At 34.5% G+C, this 18,950-nt stretch overlaps 2 long non-coding RNA genes across 3 annotated transcripts in view; one reads left to right on the top strand and one right to left on the bottom strand.

The window, feature by feature from the left end:
- LOC137496012 (uncharacterized) overlaps window positions 1–18,950 on the bottom strand; it is a 66,026-nt gene that overhangs the window by 27,201 nt on the left and 19,875 nt on the right. The window contains exon 2 of the long non-coding RNA XR_011016077.2: window positions 18,616–18,780. This is a non-coding gene — a long non-coding RNA (uncharacterized lncRNA). The remainder of the gene's footprint in view (window positions 1–18,615; window positions 18,781–18,950) is intronic.
- Window positions 963–2,709, top strand: LOC137496011 (uncharacterized). Of its 2 annotated transcripts, XR_011016075.2 has the most exons (6): window positions 963–1,068; window positions 1,173–1,280; window positions 2,079–2,162; window positions 2,283–2,337; window positions 2,437–2,512; window positions 2,587–2,709. It is a non-coding gene; the product is annotated as an uncharacterized lncRNA (long non-coding RNA). The 2 variants fall into 2 exon arrangements; XR_012408201.1 differs by lacking the exon at window positions 2,283–2,337.

Genomic DNA, 18,950 nt, shown 5'->3' with positions numbered 1-18,950 from the left:
GCAAACGTCAAAGTAAGTGGAAATGATTTTCTTTTTTATACTTTTTAATCTATGTAATTAGAATACAATAGTTTATGATTAAATGACCTCTATATTCAGATGGAAAATAATGTATTATTCATTAGTACAATAGGTGATGAAAGGAAAAGTAAATGCATCTTGAGATGAAAGGAATTTTCTTGCACAACCATCACTCATACTTCGAAAAGGTTTAAGGTTAGTCAAAGGGTGCTTTCACACCTGTAGATCGATTGTTTTGTTCCGAAATAAGGATTTAAATTGTTACAATGTTGCTTTTTGTTCTTAGTGCGCTTCGCTTTCACACACTCTCAGAAAAAAAGGTACAATGAGGGTACAATTTTGTTCCTAGAGGGAACAAAATATATAATTGTACCTTTAAAGGTGCCATATTGGTCCTTAGGGTACAATTTTGTACCCAAATGGGCTATAAAGGTACAAATGTCCAGATTTAGGTTTGAAAGGTACATTTTTGTACCTTTTATAGCACATTTGGATACAAAATTGTACCGTAAAGGACCAATTTGGCACCTTTAAAGGTACAATTATATATTTTTTTCCCTATAGGAACAAAATTGCACCCTCAGCTCATGATAAGATCAAGACACTATATAACACTAATTTAAATGTATTAATACTAAACATTAATACTAAAATACATAATTTAAAAATATAATAAATAAATAAATTGATTGAATTAAATATTTTAATAATTATTTTTTTTTCATGTATTTAAATTTAATTTAAATTTTCTCAAAAATGTTAATGATTTAATTTATAATTGAATGTAATTTTAATCATTAAAAACGTAAATACTGGTCTTTGCTTACTGTTTAAGACCCTATAGTTTATGGGATGTAGAATAAGAACCATGCAGAGTGACAGCATCTTCATACAGGTGGTGATGTTGCTGTCTCTTTAAGAATTTGGCTTGTTGAGACGTTATAGTAGTGTTTGTTACTGAGGCGGTCGGTAGAGTATGCTGGCTGTTTACACAGAACTTCGCACGCTTTTCAAAGAAAAGTCTATTTTGGAGTCCACACTTTTCAGGTAAGAATGTATTAAAGATATATTTTCAGTCTCATTTTCACATGTGAAGCCGTGTTCTGTTGATTTTGTCTGACTCTCGGGTCTCGGCTTTCCCCCGCTTTAAGTGCTCCGGGCTGGCCTGCAGGATGGAGTTTGCTAAGATGTCTGCAGCTTATTAAAGAAGTTAATACAATGTGATATCGAAGTCACCGAGGGACATAACGTTATAGACGGTGAGTACTATATGCTGTTAGTTTTCTCGGTGTAAAAGTTCCCTTTATCGCCTACGTTACGTATTCGCGCCTTATATCTTACGTTACGTTAACGTTACTGCTTTATTAATAAGTGTTGCCACGGCGGAATATAATCGCAACCCAAATAGCAAAATACACTCGGGCCAGTTGCGGCGGCAGAAGCGAGCCGACGCTGCCGTATCCGTGCACCGGATTCGGGCCGTGAGTAATGTGCGGTGTGGCCCGGAGCTCGCGCGACTAAAGTCTTCATATACCTTGATATAAAACCTTTTGTTATTAATACTGGAAATTTGTAATTATCGATAATGTTTTATATTTTGAGGCCATTTTTCTAGCCACGGTTGACCGAGGAAATGTAATTTTAGACGGTTATATAAGTTAACACCGCCATTTTGTGAAGAAAAATCACAATTTTGTCACCGACAAAGCGACTGATTATGTAAACGTGACTAGTTACGTTACAAACGTGGCGTACATATCTTCGTTTCAGTGTCTAAGTTACATTAATGTTGAGGAGTGTCCACAAACTCTCATGTCCAGAATTGTTGGTGCTTTACTATCGTTTAACGTTATACTTATGTTAATGTAGAATTATTAACATACCACGTTGTATAAATCGACGTTTTAAGTTATACTTTGTTCTTTAATGTAATAATTTGTATCATCTGTTCTGAAACTGGTACCTTGAGCTATTTTACCTATTTTATTAATATCTCAAAATAAGTAAATAGTTATTGCTTTATCTTATTGTTTTTGAAGTTTCCAATTGTCTTTCAGGACAAGATTGAACAACAGAATGCAGCCTAACAGCATCAGACCAATGAAGGCATGTCATATGAAAGCATGGCTCAGTTACAAGATGTAAGTATGTCTCATTATCTATACCATGGTTTTAATGGCTTACATACTATTTTAAATTTGTAGGTTTTTACTTACAAACAACAATAAATGTACACCCACGTGTTTAAAATAATTTTCTAGGTTTTCATCGAAAGATGAGAGATCAACTGAAGAATGCTATAGACCTGACTCTAAGGTACTCTTTCTAAACTTTCTCCACTTGATTAATATTATTAAATTCTAGCTTTGGATGGATTCCTTCATATTTGTTTGTATGCCACATCTTATGTTCCAGGAATTGATTTTACAGCAGCACTTCTCATGTTGCCAGCCTTGTTAAGCGAGACACTTCAACATTTCGTTGTGCTCCGGTGCGTATGTTGTTTTCTGTTTAGTATATGCTGTGATAAATGCATTTTATAATGCTTGATATTCTTTATATTAGGATGACGCAGTGGGTAGTGCTGTCACCTTACAGCAAGAAGGTCGCTGGTTCGAGCCTCGGCTGGGTCAGTTGGCATTTGTGTGAGGAGTTTGCATATTCTTCCAGTGTTCGTGAAAGTTTCCTCCAAGTGCTCCGGTTTCCCCACAAGCCCAAAGACATGCGCTATAGCTGAATTTGGTAAGCTTATTTGTCTGTAGTGTATAAATGTGTGTGTGAGTAAGTGTGTCTGTATGTTTCGTAATACTGGGTTGCAGCTAGAAGGGCATCTGCTGCATAAAACATATGCTGGATAAGTTGGTGGTTCATTCCACTGTGGCAACCCCAGATTAATAAAATGACTAAGCCGAAAAGAAATTGAATGAATGAATGAAATTTATATTAGTCTTTTAATCTGTGATATATATTTTTTTTTAATCAGTGAATATTAATTATTTTACTTTCTATGCATGTTGATTTTCTCTTCATCAGTGATAAAGTGACTGATATTAAAGTAATTATTGCTTTGTCATTTACAGTGAATCATCTTCACCACATCCAACAGTTCAAGTACAGGAGGAGGCCACCGACTGAACAACTGTGTTAACAAGACGAGTCACGGCAGTCTTCAGAGTTGATGGGATTGCGATTGGCCGAGCTGATGATGTGGACGAATATACATTTTTGACATATCCATCTTACTAGAAGAACACCTTGATGTTTCTGCAGTGGAATGTTTTGACTGAACGGTGGACGGTGACAAGCCTCGATCTACTCCAGTTACCAGAGTGATCAACCTTGTTTTTTGTTTCTTTACATGCTCTTGGGATAATCACAATCATCAAGTTAATCCAGCACACTGCTATCATTCATGCATAAAGCTAATTTTTAAATAACTTGTGGTCCTAATGACTATCAAAGAACATTTTCCAGATATGAGTGCCTTACATGTCATGTTTATCAAAAACAAAAACACATATTGTGTTACAACAAATTACAACTCCACTTGAGGATGATGAGGAGTAATCTACTGATGTTGAGGAAGAGGCTACTGATGTATGGTTTTCTGCACTGTTGAAGCAATTTATAGAGAAACTTTGCCTTCATTCTGAAATTCAGAGAAAATTTTGATGACAAATTATTTATTATGACCGAGTATTCTGACTAAAGACAAATACTTTGGACTTTATAAAGTGCAGTACTTGATGTAGCCTGTGTAATGAGTTTATAAATCTTAAACAGTTTTCTTGTGGTCTTTGTATAGGTTATTTAGTTTTTATTCTTATCTAAATTGTTCTTTTTACGGTTTTACATGTCTGCTTTATACTTGCTGTGTAATTTTATTTCTTAACACATTCAGTTGTGAGTTGTAATGAAATATTTCTACATTAATAAATAAAAATGGACATCTGTGAACCAAAATATTTTATTTATTTATTTGTGCATGCAGTCACCAAAGGATCAAAATGCCTGGGTCAGTACCCTGAAAATACTATATAATATAAAAAGGTACATTTTTGTACCTTCAGTGTCTAGGGTACAAAATTGTCCCTTAAAGGGTACAAATGTAGAAGGTACAATTTTGTACCTTTAAATAGAGGTACAAATTTGTACCCTTAAGGGTACCACCCCAGTGACGGGCCATTTGTACCCTAAAAGGTACAATTTTGTACCTTTTTTTCTGAGAGTGCATGGCAAAGTTTTTAAATGGATTTTTATGTCCTTAAAATAGCAAAAGTGGATTCTGACACGCCCTTATTGCTTTAGCACCCTGCACTTTGGATTTACCACATGGATCGTCAAAATAGAGCAAAATGTCTTTATATCACTCCAATATCACTCCTGTGGACACACTATACCTAAACACAGTACTGTACAAACAGCGAACATTGATTGATTTTCAACATAGGTGGCCTTTAAGTTTGTTGATGAAATTAAAATAGAGTGGTCAGGATGATTCAGTCCTTATATATTAATTAAAAAAATATATATATATATAATAATATCTAATTTAATTTCCAAGATGTACAAAACCTTGTCAAAACTAATGTTTAATAAACACATTTCTCTGGGTCTGATAATATGCAGTATTTTGTAACATTTGAGCATATCAAGTTGCATCATCATGTTACCTGCTGACACCAAATCCACAAAAATATGTGATTATATAATCTTCACATGAGATTATATCACTGGATCTTCCTTTCCTCCCAATTATTCCTCCAGCTCAGTGGGAAAATAGGGTAGCAATATTTAGCTCAGAGAGCCTGTGTAGAAGGAATCAACCAAATATGTCACTGTCGGCGTATTTAAAACACAAATGTCAAAAGAGCACAAGTCAAACCTGCAACTCAAAGAAAGAAATATTCCTCTGAGCCACAACAACTCATGTTTAGGTAAGAGGCTCAGACCCCTTAGGACTAAAGTCTTATAATAGCCCCAGGTAAGTTTGTAAATGGCCTAGCACTTTACCTGAGGGATCGCTTATGAATTCTCACAGAAGTCTCCAATCAGTTTCAAGAGCTTAGAGGCTCTCCGTTTCTATCATATTGAGCAGCTTGAATCATCTCAGAAACCAAACTATAGCCTCTTGCAAGCAAACAAAATCTTGCTAAATAAAAACACATTTTTGAATAACTATAAAAATATGTTTAGTTACTTAAAAGTTCAAATTGGGACAATGGGTTTGCTCGCTTTTTTAGAAGTAACAAATCACTTGGTGGCATAGTGGCTTAGTGGTTAGCACTGTCGCCTCACAGCAAGAAGGTCGCTGGTTCAAGTCCCAGTTGGGCCAGTTGGCATTTCTGTGTTGAGGCAAGGGATTCTTATGGCTGCTCCAGACATGCGGTATAGGTGAATTGGGTAAACAAAATTGGTCGTAGTGTATGTTTGTGTAAATATGAGTGTTTATGGGTGTTTCACAGTACTGGGTTGTGGCTATAAAGGTCATCTGCTGTGTAAAATATATGCCAGAATAGTTGGCTGTTCATTCCGCGGTAGCGACTTCTGATATATAAGGGACTAAGCCAAAGGAAAATGAATGAACTAATCACTTTTTACTGTGCATCTATAAAACATTGCCATTAATAGATACGCAACTGCTTTCGGTTTGTTGATATCCTGTCCTAAGGTCTGTTCAATTATTTATATCACTAATAGTGAGTTCACACTGTGTAATTTAAGCACTAATTTTTACTCGTCGATAGGTTTTGTTAAATTGGAGACAAATGCCAGACACTACAGGCAAATCTAAAGTTGTAGTCAGAATTGTTAGCCTCCCTTTTTTTCCTTTTTTAAATATTTCCCAAATGATGTTTAACAGAGCAAGGAGATGCAGTATGTCTGATAATATTTTATCTTGTGGAGAAAGTCTTATTTGTTTTATTTTGACTAGAATAAAAACAGTTTTTAAAAGCCATTTAAAGGTCAAAATTATTAGCCCCTTTAAGCTATATATTTTTTTTTCAATAGTCTGAACAAACCATCATTATACAATAACTTGCCTAATTACTCTAACCTGCCTAGTTCACTTTATTAACCTAGTTAAGCCTTTCAATGTCACTTTAAGCTGTATAAAATATATATATTTTTTTTGAAAATATCTAGTAAAATATTATTAACTGTCATCATGGCAAAGATATAATAAATCAGTTATTAGAAATGATATATTAAACCTAATTTATGTTTAGAAATGTGTTGAAAAAAAATCTTCTCTCTGTTAAACAGAAATCAGGGGAAAAAATAAACACGGGTGCTAATAATTCGGGGGGGGGGGTAATAATTCTGACCTCAGCTTTATGCCCATTCACACAAGTTGCAGTCATGCAATGTGGATTATCAAAGACGTGCTTAGAGAGAGAATCGCTGAAGTATCACATACTGAACACCCGTGAAATATTTGGAACAATATGGACCTGTCGGCATTTCAAAATCATGCTGTGTGAAATGAGTTCTGACTGAAAAACACATTGGCGATGATCTGTAGCAATGTGAGAGGAAGATACAGTGCAGTGTTGAGTTCAGGGAGAAGTTATAGACCACATTCCTACAATAATTAAGCTTTATAACAACAGTCGCCTCACATCAAGAAGGTCGCTGGGTCGAGTCCCAGCTGGGCCAGTTGGCATTTCTAGGGAGTTTAGAGTTCTCTCCGTGTTTGCATGGGTTTCCATGGGGTGCTCCTGGTTTCCCCAAGACTCCAAAGACATGTGGTATAGGTGAATTGGATAAATTAAATTGGCCATAGTGTATGTGTATGTGTGAATGTGACAGTCTATGAGTGTTTCCAGTACTAGGTTGTGGGTGGAAGTGCATCCACTGCGTAAAACATATGCTGAAATAGTTGGTGGTTCATTCCGCAGTGGTGACCTCTGATAAAAAACGAACTAAGCTAAAGGAAAATAAATAAATAATTGGTGCAGTGGGTAGCACGATTGCCTCACACCAAGAAGGTCACTGGTTTAAGCCCCAGCTACTGTCAGTTGGCATTTCTGTGTGGAGTTTGTATTTCATCCTCCATTATATTTTTTCTAGTTGCCATTCACTGCACATCAGCCCACAAATAAAGGCAAATAAAGGCAAATTCTAGAAAAAAACTTATTGCTGGACATATTTTCCAGTGTCATGCATGGTCTTATCAGCTGCGAGCCAGACAGACAGACACGTTGGTGATTGCTTCTAGAATAGTTATGCACTGATCCATTGTGCAGTGAACAGCAGCAACCAAATGCTACCCCAGATAGTCATGCAGAGTGAAAACAACATCAATTTTGAAAATCATGCAGTGTGAACTCAGCATAAGAAGACCTTAAGACAACTTGAGACGGCACAGATGTCATGTCGCTGTCACATATCGCATCGAAGTTCTGTGCAGTTTCACTTAGAATGGCTTCATGAGCTCTGATAGAAGCACAGCTGGTTTAGAATTGGTCATAATAACCAATGACAACTTTAAGTTTTAAAATAACCCAAGGTGGTAAAGTAAATAGTTAAAGTATAAACTCAAGGCCAACTAAATCCAATTTTACTTAATACAGTTGATGCATCTGTTAAATTTCAGCCAAAAAAGACATTTCTGTCAATATTTAGGCCCAATCCCAATTCTAACCCAAGCCCTAACCCCTCTCCTTGGCCCTTGAAAAAGAATTTGGAGGGGAAGGGCTTCAAAATTTACCCCTAAGAAATGGGACACCACCACAGCACCTGCACATGTCATCGCGATCTCTTGCTTCATATGATATTGACGATCGTGACTGCTTTAGTTATTCCAGTTGTGTTATTTTTGGTGTTTATCTCCAGAAAATCACTGAAGGAATATATTATGTTATCATATTGATATAAAATGGCAATAAGATCGTAACTGCACATTTACACAGTGGCCATATTCATCTGTATAAACACACCAAAAACAACATTAACATTATAGCAGAGACTGTAAAAAGCCCATTCCCAGACACTAGACTTTTCTGACAGAGTATTCCAGTGTCATTGAGTGTCAGAATGTTGTGGGTCTGGTGTACAGGAGTTATTATTATGGATTTTAGATAACGAAATTTAGCGTTTTTTTTATTTTAGCGAAAATATTTAATTATATTAATTATGAATGTATTAAAAAATATGCTTGTTTGTTGTGAAAATTCGTAATAATTACAAAAAAAATACTAATTTGTTGATCTCCTTACCTCCGGGAGCAGCTATGCTGCCATTGTGGCTAGTGTATTCTGGGAAATTTTCTTACCTCTTGGTTTCGAGTGTAGTCTTGAAAAAGTTTCAGTTCGAAGGGATATCCCCCTTCACCTTAGCCCTACGCCTTCAAGCTAAAGAGAATTGGGACACTCCTAACCCTTCACGTGAATGCGCAAAACGAGGGGTAGGGGTAAGTGGAAGGGCTAAGGAGCAGAATTGAGATTGGGCCATTGATTCAAACTTATTTTGGTTTCTGAACACAGATAAAAGTGTTTAGCAAACATATAAATGTAACACACAAATATATTTTGAAGAATGTTGGTCACCAATACCATTAGAATGCAAACACCATGCAAAACCTTAGCCCAATCCCAATTTCTAAACCTTAGCCCTTTAACTTACCACAACCCCTTGCTTTGCACGTTCCAAGTAGAGGTGTCTCAATTCACTTTAACTTGAAGGTGTAGGGCTAAGGGGAAGGGCTAGAAACTGAGATTTTCCATGACCACACTCGAAACCAGGGGGTACGAAAATTTTCCAGAATACACCAGCTACAATGGCATTTGAATTTTCACATCAAACAAGCGTATGTTTTAATACATTCATAACGGCGTCTGTGTTTTACTGTCATGCTTTAAAAAAAAACAGCTAAAATCACCAAAATTTGGCTATCTATAATTCATAATAATAACTCCTGTATAATAGTCCCACAACATACTTTACCACCTGTCACTCGATGACACTCGAATACCCTGTCAGAAAAGACTGGGAATGGCCTTTTTGCAGAGTCTGGTAAAATGTTTATGTTGGTTTTGTGTGCCTAAATAGATGAATGGCCACTGTGTAAATGCACAGTACAGTTACGAGCTTATTGCCACATTATATCATTACGATAACATGATATTGTTGCCTTCAGTGATGTGCAGAAAATAAATAACAAAAGAATAATGCAACTGGACTAACTACAGCAGTCACCATCGTCAATCTTTTTTTTTTTTTTTTTTTTAACAAATCATAATAATCATGATCTTATAACCTTAGAGATCACTATGACATGATGTGGTGTCGATGTGGTGTTGTAGTGCTATTCCATTTCTTAGGGGTAAAATTTGAAGCCCTACCCCTTTACACTCTGTTTCAAGTAGCCAAAGGGAATAGGATAGGGGTAAAACAATTGAATTGGGATTGGACCTTCATGATTGAATTCAGAAAGTGTTCAATTCACTCTATCAGTGTTTAATTCTTCCGCATCTATGAGCAGCAAATCTAACGTATTGTGGTCATTTAATCACAGCTGAAGTCAAAAACACCACTGGATTCTTTATTAATTTCAGGAATGCACTGGTATTAAAATTAATCCCATGTCTTCAAATGGAATTAACACAATCCCCCCTATAATTAAAGAACTCAGTTGAATTTCCTTCGAAAGTTCCTCCTGCCATTTCCCATTAAAAATGACAATTCCTCCTACAAATAATCACCACACAATAAAGGCAAGATTCAAACCTGTGTCCTAATGAGCACTACATGTCATGGCTCCGACAGCAGAAAATAGCAGACTAATTATGCGTCTCTAGACATGTTGGGCATCAAGTCTCTGGGTGACGTGTTACAATGACAATTAAAATAATCTGCCTTCCACAGCTCTGAAGTACGCAGTGAAGGACGTCTCTGAAGAGTCTGAGTATGAGTTCAGAGTATCAGCCATTAATACATCTGGAGCTGGAGAACCAAGCGCTCCCTCTGTGTGAAAAACCCTAACAGTAAGTTCTGTTCATAATAGTTTCTTAAAAGGGAATTTAAATGTACACTTTGAACTATATTGAACATTTTGTCTTTCTACTTCCAACCATTAATTTTCAGGCAGGCCCCACTTCAAAGATCCTGTCGACTTCATGGTTGTGAGAGCAGGAAACTCCATCAGAATTAAAGTCGATTACAAGGTACTTTGATTTATTCTGCATGCTATAGATTAAGCTACATGTCAGAGCTCATTTCCGGAAGAACATGTCTAACATTAGTAAGAACATGTACATTTGCCCCAATGCAAATTAATGTTAATAACTTGGTAAGCATTTGCACTTTCTGCCATATTTAATCAAGCGGCTGCATAATTTAATAGAAGATAGAACACTTTGCAAAGTCAACTTCCTTCCAGTCCATATACATCTAATATCCATCATATAATTTCCAGCAAGTTTGAGCTTGTTTTGCTGAAAAAAGGGTGCAAATTCACATAACATTTTAGGATGTTTTATAAAACTTGTCTAGGCAACCAGTAATAACTATAAAATCACAATAAATGACCTTCAATATCATCAATTTTGAAAAAGTGTCTACATTCGTCATTCCCTCAACAAAATATTTAGAATCGGGTGTTTTTACCAACAACTCCAATGGACAGTCCATAGAGATCAGAGTGGCAGGTTTGTCAAATATTTCAAATTAAAACTGATGATTAATGTAAATTCGCAAATTTAACTTTAAATGCTGAGACATACGGTTTTCTCTGTATATGCACATGCAATCTTCTTAAAACTTGCCATATCTCTAGAAAAACATTGTGTATTCAAAATGTGCTTCAGACTGGTAAGTGGGCTTGACAAACCACCTGTAGGAAACACTCTTTTCTCTTTATATGCACCAGATACTTTGCTACAAAAAAATCTGTTAGAACAACTCAATATTAACAATAAAATAAAGGGCTGCAAAAAAATATTGCGATCTCCAATCGACCCTACAAACGATCTTAATCTAGCATATCTACAATTCAGCCAATTAAGGTCAGGAGCAAAGCATAAAGGCAACAGCACAATTCTTAACATTGTTTTACATACATTGCTCAGCAACATGGACACCTCCAAATGGTGTTAAAAGTGTCACATACTGGTCTGTGCCAATAGTCTAGTGGTTAAGTGCGCCGACATATAACACCATGGTGCTCACGGTGACTTAAGTTCATTTCCCGGCTTAAGGTCCTTTGCCGACCCTTCCCCTCTCACTGCTCCCAACTATTTCCTATCAATCCTCTGAACTATTCTATTCATTAAGGGTTAAAAACCCCTAAATATCTCCCATTTTTGAAAAGTGTCCCATACTGTATTTATAAGGTATATTTCACCCAAAAATATCATTTCTGTCTTAATGTAATGATGTATTGGTGGACGCAAAATCACATGTGAGCTGAAGCTCTGTTTGTTTACAACTAAGAGGACGCACACAAAGCTGCAAATGATGTGTATTTTAGTGAACAGAACCTGCATATGCTGTGAGTAACAGGTAATAAAGTTGCAAATAACATTCAGTTTGTTGCACAGAGTGATCATTTGGGAGTCGCGGTTGAAGTATTATTTGCAAGTTTTTTTGTTTTGTTTTCTCACAAAGTGACAGCAGCCATGATAATAGTGCACTCTGCAGTGAAAGTGAAACCGAAAACAACATTTAAATTATTTAGAGCATTTGATGTTTTTTTTTTTTCTTTTATTGCAAACACAAAGTGTTGTGCATGCAAATAAATGTTTACTGGGTCTGTATAACTACTCTAGACTATTTAATGTTGAATATAATGCAAGAAGCAATCTGATAATAACAAATGTCGGATTTTACCAGTGAAAAAAAAAATTATTTAATAATGTTGTCAATGGCAAATGACAAGCATACATGTCAAACATTATAATTCAACTTCAGAATTATGAATAGTTGCATTATGAGGTCAATTTACTGTGAATTAATGACCAGGACATTTTTAAAGTCTGTTTAAGTCCACCATTCCAATTCTACACAATATTGAGAATTTTAACCAACAGTAGACCTACACATAGACCAAATATTATTATTGTTGTTTTACCATATGTTTGAGAAATAACAATAATAACAGCCTCCTAATATTAACTTTTATTCAAAATCCACAGAATCATGAGAAAATCGGCATCTTGATTTTAATAAAAAGAAATCGTGATTCACATTGTAGCCAGAATTGTGCAGCACTAATAAAATATATATATTAAAACTGCTAAAACACTCTTTGGTAATTTGAAATGTGCTTTTTATCTTCATTTGCAAGTCGCTTTGGTTAAAAGTGTCTGCTGAATTAATTAATGTAAAAGAAAAAGGAAGTGGGTCTAAAGTTAAATGAGAATTTAAAAAGCTTAAATAACAATATATAACAATATATAACAATATATATATATATATATGTGTATATATATATATATATATATATATATATATATATATATATATATATATATATATATATATATATATATATATATATATATATATATATATATATATGTATGTATGTATGTATGTATGTATATATATATATATATATATATATATATATATATATATATATATATATATATATATATATATATATGTATGTATGTATGTATGTATGTATGTATATATATATATATATATATATATATATGTATATATATATATATATATATATATATGTATATATGTATGTATGTATGTATGTATGTATGTATGTATATATATATATATGTATATATATATATATATATATATATATATATATATATATATATATATATATATATATATATATATATATATATATATCTATATCTGTTAAACAAATTTTAAACTAATACAAGAGAGCAGAAATTAATGCTTTGTGTGGACAGCATTAGGAGAAGAGCAATTACACAAAGTTTTAAGATGAAGATGTGCTGCTTGGCTTTCAGTTGCGATAACTAATGTGCTCACTCACAGAATCAGACACTGCTGCTTTTAAAAGTGACACATCTTCTATTATGAATTATGATACTGCTAGGTTCATTGGTCTGTTGGGTCGGACCACTTTCACCTCAACCGAACTGCTCCAAATTCCACTTTCAACTGTCCTGAGACTACTTTGTTCAGGCAATTTCAGAGCAATTGTTCTGGTGCAGATCAGAGCATGAATGTTCTACTCATCCATGCCTAAAAGAAAGCCAGAAAAAAAAAAAAAAAAAAAAAACTCATCATCAATAAAACCCATATATGCAGAATATTTCATCCCAATTTTAAACCCTTTAGAAATAATGTTGAGAGCTAAAAGCAACAATAAAGTGCATCGCTAATGTGATTGTGACTGCTCTTTCCAGTTTATCATAACAATAATTAGCCCTTGCTGGATACAGGATTAACTCTAAGCAGGGGCAATACCCTTATGTCAACAAGCAACCTGCAGCGCCCCTGTATACTCATATTTAACCAAAATTATTTTAATTAGTCTACTTTTCTAAGGCTGTAAATGACTAAATAATACATGTACCCAATATGCACCACTACCGCCTTTGGTGGGATCCTTTATTACTTTAATAATCGCATGTCCCTTTGTTTATCAACTCACGCAGTACTAAAAATAACTATTGTATGCTTAGTTTTTTTGCTTTTTTCTGGCTACAAATGGTAACTGGAGGTTTATGGTAAAGTCATCGTCACATGAGCTCCATCTCCATAGCAGGAGATGGATGATTTACTGCAATACTTGGTGGAAGAATGCAATTCCAACATGCTTGTCTGGCAAACAATTGGGGATCATCTATTTTGTAACATTTTTAGAGCCTCTATCTACTCTGGTCGGGAATACCACTTCATAGTCTACAAAAAAAAAAAAAAAATATATATATATATATATATATATATATATATATATATATATATATATATATATATATATATATATATATATATATATATATATATACACACAACGTTCTGATCCATCAAAATCTTCAAAATTGGGTGTTAACGAGCTGAAAGATGGATTGCTTATAATTTAGAAAAAAAAAAAGTGATTTGGTCTGTTGTCACATTAAAGTGAAAGAAAAGCACTCGTTTACATTATTTTGTAAATTGATTAATAAAAATATAATAAACAAACTCTATTTATAAAACCATTTTCAAGAAAACCACATGTTTTACTATAGCTTTTGGACCTAGGGCACCACCATCTTGGAATATTGCGATATCTGATCTCAAGGGGTTGATTCCGTTCCCTCAGCTGAACAGATACAGCGGAAGTAATAGACCGAACACAGAGACTACAAAACCCTAATTTAAACCAATGCGTGAAGTTGTAAACGTGGAGCTGGTGCAAGTACAAGCATCAGATGTGTGTGTAATATATAAAAATATATTTATTCTATTATTTTTTTCCCCTATTAAATACTGATTGTTTGATGCACTTTGGTTCGCTCTGTGTATTGTGCTGCCTGACTAGGTTTCAACAAGTTCAGGTGGCGACATAATGGGGGCAGGTACCTTTAATTTTTACTACTACAGCTACTTGCCTCTTTTCGTGTTTAAACTAAACCAAGATCAGCTCAGGGTTTCACATGGCAGATGTTTACGTTGTTTATACATGTTGAGAGATCGAGTTTATCAACTTGAAAAGAGAATATGTCTTGACATAATCCACAAAGACGTGACTTAGTCATGACTTAGGTCATCTGCTTTAATCGTTGCATTAGTCTGAATGTAAATCCCCTCATCAGGCAGCACTGCACCAGCGTGAGAGAGTCGACCAAAACGCATCAAACGAAAGGTATTAAAAAATAAACAGGGAACATATACATAATTTTGTATATATGACACAAATTTGATGCTTGTATTTGCAACAGCTCTGCGATGCACATCGACAATGTCAAGTATCGGGTTAAATTAAGCTTTGCAGTCTCTGTGTTGAGTCCATTATTTCCACTGTATGTGTTCAGCTGAGGGAACAGAACCAACCCCGTGAAGTCAGACACAGTGATATTCAGAGATGGCAGTGCCATTGTGCTAAAAGCTATAGTAAAACATGCCGTTTTCTTCAAAATTGTTACATTAATTGAGTTTGACTCATTATTTTCACTAAAGTAAATACCACTTTACAATATAATGTAAACTTGACAGGCTGCTTCACTTCCACTTTAAAAGTGCAGTAAGTAATATGAACAAAAAAAGGTTTTTGAACTAAGTTCCAAAACACACTTGCAGCCAATTTAGAAGTAAGGGGTGTGTCTAATAACTACAGCAGAATTGCCAACAAGGGTGAAATCTAGTTGGACTATGAGTGTGTTTGTTTTGATATCTCCAAATATTAACAATGTTACATAAATTATAGTGCAGCGTTAATCTGTTAAACATTCACAATTATTCATCCTCATGTCATTCCAAAACAGAAATATTTCAGTGCTTCTGTGTAACAAGGTAAGATTTGTACCAAATACTCACTTATATGGATGTGGAATGAAGCTTTCAAGAATACAGAAGGTAAAATGAAGTTCAGATGACGCATGTGTAATATTCAAGGACTTACGCAGGCATGCAATTACTCACTTCTTTGAAGAACAGGCCAAACAACTCACAACATCAAGAGATTCACACTAGTTCTTCTAGACACATAATAGTTCAGGAGAGATGTCTGTCTTTTCATTGATTTTCATCTGAATATACTTTAAATGAATCACAACCAACTTAATATTTCAGTAGGACTACAACAAGTGTGGAAAGTGTGTATACTGTTTGTATATGCAAACAGTAACCAGCCACTTCAACATGTACACCTATTCAGCTGTTTGTTTGTGCAAATATCTAATCTGCAAATGACATGGCAGCGAATCAATCCATTTAGGCATAAAGATGTGGTCCAAGTGATCTGCTGCAGTTCAAACTGAGCATTAAATTGTGGAATTAAGGTCATTTAAGTGACTTTAAACGTGGCATGGTTGAGTATTTATGACACTGCTGATCTACACAACCATCACAAGGTTTAGATCTAAGTGTCGGTAAAAGAGCAAATATTGACATTATGTGCTGAAACATGAGTATATAGTGAGAGTTTGTTCAATCTGTTACACAGAGGATTAAGGCAGCTATGTAAGAAAAGGGGGTCCAACCCCGGAGAAACAATATAATGTGACTGATGAGTTTATTTTGATGGTTTACATTTGTGGGGTCATTAATTCCAAATTTTATGGAACTGTCCCATTCAAATTCTACTTTTGGCCACTATGATTCTATACATGTATCTTGCACATTTGGGATGACATGAAACCTAAACTATTCCAATAACATTTCTGAATTAACTATACTTTTTCCCACTTATTTCTAGTGCCTGTAATCACAGGTTTACCAGCAATGAAAACTCTTGTGTGGCCACCTTCCATTCTGGTTCCACTGAAAGTCCACAGCGCACCACACGGATATCATATACATGACCAGTGCTGTCTTTGTCATTCCCAATTCACGTCACATGGTACCTCAATGCATCAAGTCCAACAACAACTACTGCATCACTAACGAATACGGTGTCTGCTCGATGTACATTATGCGAGTTGGGCCAGAACATAGTGGCTTGTACAAAGTGGTGGCGGTCAACTCAATTGGCAGAACAAAATGTTCCACCAAACTAACAGTGAGAGGTATGTTACATTGAATCATTTCCATATGTGATTATATCTAATGTTTAGAATAATTAAGATTTTTCAATACTTAATCAAAATAATTCAAGTAGCAAATTTATTTTTCATCATTGATTGGACATTTTTTTATATTTAAGTACCACCTCAATATTTAACCTTTTTCTTCCACTTAAAGGCCACTTAAAGTGCAAAGTACGAGTAAAGTGCGAAAATGCAACAGGTTAAATGTTTTTGAGCAGAAAGCTTACTGCTGTTCATCTTTGACTGATGTAACTAACATTTGTAAACATCTAGCACGGTGCCTTCTCTTTTACTTTAATATTTAAGCATCAAATTACAATAAAAAGTATTTTAGAATAATTTAGAATAATTAATAATTTAATAAAGTAGAAATATAGACTGCATTTAAAGCTTTTAAATAATTAAATATTAAATATTTAAGAAAATATAAAAAAATATCTTAAATATTTTTAAAATAACTTTTATTAACATTGTCATTTTTATTACTTTATATTTAATCATTTATTTAAATACAATTTGTAGACTCAGTTAGATTAAGAGATTTAAGTTTTGGAAAAATTATTAACCCTTGTGTGCCATTAGGTATGTTTTCATCCACTCTGGAGTAATTTTTGTAGTCTTCATTTGTTTACAATTTTCTCTATGTTTCAGCAAATGGAATGGTTTTGGTGACAAATACTATTTTGAAACATATTTTGGGAAAATGCTCAGACTACCCTTTCGTTATGTTTGTGGCTGTTTTTGCCCCATTGACTTCCATTATAATGACATTTTTTGATTGCAAAGCCATGACACCATATGATCATGCATTCTTGATTGTTGCTGGTTTTCCCTTTTGGGAAGAGGTCAAATTACACATTTATACTGTTGATCATCAGTTACAGTGCAAAAAAAAAGCATATTTTTAGATAAAAATTACTTGGTTATAATGAGTATTGTGTGTGTTTTAGAAAGAACCTACCTTGATATGTTTTAAAAAATAATAATATAAGCAGCTCAGCTCACAGTAAACATAGTAGGTGTAGTTATGCACACACACTATTATTTGCTGTTTCACTCCAAATAAAATGGAAAAACTTGGTTTTGCACAGGTCTATCTAAAGGGTTAATGGTGCCAACTGATGAGCAGTAAAAATAAAAGTTTTACCTCTTTCCAACAAGACAAACCACCAACAATCAACAAATCATGATAATTGGTGTCACTGCTTTGCAATCACTACATGTCGTTATAATAAAAGTCAATGGGGCACAAACAGCCATGAACATGACAAAAGGGGAGTCAATTTGAACATTACATAAGGGTTAACAATCATAATTATTCTATTACGATAATGAAGTGCTATCATAATTACATATTTTTACATATGCATTATTATGTTTTTACTTTTTTCTGTATAATATTCTTTTCACAGATTGAAATTCTGGGTTGTGGCAACTAGACAGCTTCTTTTCTGCATATCAATATATAGTGAATTATAATATAGTGAATTATTTATGGAAACCTACTGTATTTCCTTACAATGTGAAAGAGCCTACAATATCTGCATAGTAGAAGGTATCAATCTATCAGTATTCTAACTAAATCCTATTAGTTAAAATCAGCATACATATCACTGTGATCAAATGTGAACTGTGTTTAATGAAAGGCAAATAAATCTTCTTGATTTCTGCCAGCTTCAATGCCTTTTCAATATTCTGAGTATCACATATCGGTTATTTCAACAAAAGCTTTTATATATATATATATATATATATGGAACAAAGGGCATTTTATCATGCCAGAACAGGTTCAAGTACATTACCCCACCACTGCATTCATCACCTGCCCTGGGCCAAGTACAATAGATTTTGGACCAAAGTGATGCAAGTTATCGATGACTTTGCTGAAGAATAAACAGCCCTCATTTTGCTTGCTTACCTTGTGATATCGGGAGGTGTTTCAGGTCGGAGGGTGACATTTGTGTTTACTCAATTTCCCGAAGTCCAGAGATGTCTCCAGGCCAATTCAAGCACAGGTCCTTGCCATTTGCCTGGCTCCAGACTTTGAGACAAGCTGTCTGGGCACGTCAAGCTTGGTAAACCCCTGTCAATGTAAAATGAAACCTTCCCTCAGGGCTGTGAAGGAAATATGCTGCCACATGAATATATATTTTTTTACAAGGCACAATGATCATATCAGCATGAACATCTGAATATTATATGCTCAAAAACGTTATATTTAAACATATCACAATGCTATGCTCGAAAATAAAT

The sequence above is a fragment of the Danio rerio genome, chromosome 6 (genome assembly GCF_049306965.1).
Source record: "Danio rerio strain Tuebingen ecotype United States chromosome 6, GRCz12tu, whole genome shotgun sequence".
NCBI lineage: Eukaryota > Metazoa > Chordata > Actinopteri > Cypriniformes > Danionidae > Danio > Danio rerio.
This window is presented reverse-complemented; position numbering and strand designations above follow the sequence as displayed.